General features: G+C 42.0%; 1 long non-coding RNA gene across 1 annotated transcript; it reads left to right on the top strand.

Moving 5' to 3' along the window:
* The first annotated feature begins 548 nt into the window (after positions 1 to 548).
* On the top strand, positions 549 to 1864 carry LOC141252844 (uncharacterized). Its single transcript, XR_012314128.1, has 3 exons — positions 549 to 767; positions 884 to 1098; positions 1500 to 1864. It is a non-coding gene; the product is annotated as an uncharacterized lncRNA (long non-coding RNA).
* The last annotated feature ends 406 nt before the right edge of the window (positions 1865 to 2270 follow it).

Genomic DNA, 2270 nt, shown 5'->3' with positions numbered 1-2270 from the left:
CATCAGCATCACGTCCACTTCCCTGTCCCTTTTCACATGCTTTGAACATTTCAACTGGAAAGCAATATATGGCACGCTCCAAAAATATGACGATTATTACCGCAGTAATATTGGATCTTGTCTGATGACCACAGTTTTAGGCACTGGCCTTGTAGATATGGTATTGGTCAGCGACCAAGTGTGAATAGATTGAACAACACACAACTGGCAGACTTTAACACTAGAACTACTGATGGAGTCATTTTGACTCCTTTCGTTTTTTATTTCTCTTCTGTGACTACATTTTTCAGAATTCCGGCTTGAAACTCGGTGACTTTTCCTCAAATATGATGTGAAAAAAGATTTTGTGAGAATAAATAATTTTGGTGAAAAATTTGCGCGTTTTTTTCAAAATTTACCAAGAACTACTGAAGGGAGTCATTTTGACTCCCTACTATATTTTGAGGTCCTTTTGTCACTAAATGTTGCTATAAAGTTTTGTGCATAATTTTTTCACTCTGTCTTATTTACCCTGATGTTCATATAGATGTAGTTCAATTTACATGTCAACTTTTCACATTTTCCTTGTGTTTTACCTGCTTGTATTACTGTGTAATGCTGAACAAAATAGCTTGTTTACTCTAGGCTCTTATCTTATGCTAATGAAGGGTGGTGTTTTTCTAAGGTCCTAGCAGGAGACAGTATTCTGGATAGTAACTTTACTTTCAGTTCAGCTGAAGAGACAAAGAGAACAGACGCAGACATACGAGCTCTGAAGACTCATACAGGTATGAATTGTTATGAAATAGTTTAGCTGTCTGTCAACTGATTCAGCCCACCTACTTTTGAAGGTGGCAGAACAGTTATTATTTCTTTTAGTTTTCATTTCATTTCTATTTTTCAGCAGGGAACTATATAGAATTATGGAATTTGTGAGGAATATGGAGAGAAGACGTTTGATAAAGCCTCAGGATATTCTGGCTACTTTGCAATCCATACCGGAGGATGAATCGGAATCCGAATTGCAGGAACATGTATTTGATTCTGACAGTGATGAAGATTTCATTCCTCAGAACATATCAAGTGAATCTGAAGACTCAGAAGGAACAAATCCAGAAGGTAAGTAGTTATGTGTATTTATTTGTTCTTCCACACACTGAGTTAGGGCCTGTGCACACTAGCAGAATTCTGGCTGAATAGCCATCTGGATATTCTTGCCGCAATACAGGCCGTACCTGCCCGCTCATGCCTGAATCTCCGCTCCGAACCCCGGGCTGGAGCCGCTGTCAGGGACAGAGCAGCGCTTGCTTACGCGCGAGCACGGCTCCGTCCCAGACAGCGGCCCCAGCCCGGGGTTCGGAGCGGAGCTTCAGGTATGAAACTCCGCTCTGTACCTGAGCGGGCAGGTACGGGCCGGATTGTGGTGAGAATATCCGGTCGGATATTCCGCCGCTAATCCAGCCAGTGTGCACGGACCCTTACAAAACAAAAATTCTAAATATTCATCAACTTTTTTACAGATATTCCAAGCACATCAACTGGGGATCGGGCTCATGCAGTTATGTTGCCTCGTGACCATCCTCCTGGTCGTGGACAGAAAAAATCAGCAAAACGTCCCAGAAATGAAAGAACAACAGATAACGATGGCGGCGAAGGTAATGCAACAACAAACACCAGAGAAGGCGAATCTGAAGGAATACTAGTTTCAGCGGATGGTATTCAATGGAAACCTGTTGAAATTGGAGAACACTTGCCTGGTAGGCGTGACAGCCAAAATATTCTTCGAGAACCACCTGGCCCTACAGGATACGCCAGAAGAAATATCATTATCGATAGTCCTTTGAGCGCATGGCGTTTATTTTTTGATTCATATACATTGACACATATAAAGAACTGTACGCTTGCAGAAGCATGCAGGAACAATAATTTACAGTTTACTCTATCTGATGAGGAGCTAGATGCATTCATTGCGATATTCTATGCTCGTGGAATATCTGGCACGAACCGTCACTCGATTAGCAGTATTTGGTGTAATGACTGGGGAATACCGTTTTGCAAAGCGACAATGTCTAGGGACCGCTTTGTTGAAATTATGAGGTTTCTCAGATTTGATGAGAAATCTACTCGATCGGAGAGACTGCAAACGGACAAGTTTGCTCTATTTTCTACTGTGTGGGACAGGTTTATTGAAAATTGTATTGCGTGTTACAAACCTGGCCCATACATAACGGTGGATGAGCAACTTTTCCCAAGCAAAACTAGGTGTCCATTCACGCAGTACATGCCTTCCA

Source organism: Phyllobates terribilis, unplaced genomic scaffold (genome assembly GCF_046119375.1).
Source record: "Phyllobates terribilis strain yellow unplaced genomic scaffold, ASM4611937v1 Scaffold_2__4_contigs__length_985480577, whole genome shotgun sequence".
Classification (NCBI taxonomy): domain Eukaryota; kingdom Metazoa; phylum Chordata; class Amphibia; order Anura; family Dendrobatidae; genus Phyllobates; species Phyllobates terribilis.
Note: the sequence above shows the minus strand (reverse complement) of the source record. Positions and strands in the feature narration are given on the sequence as shown.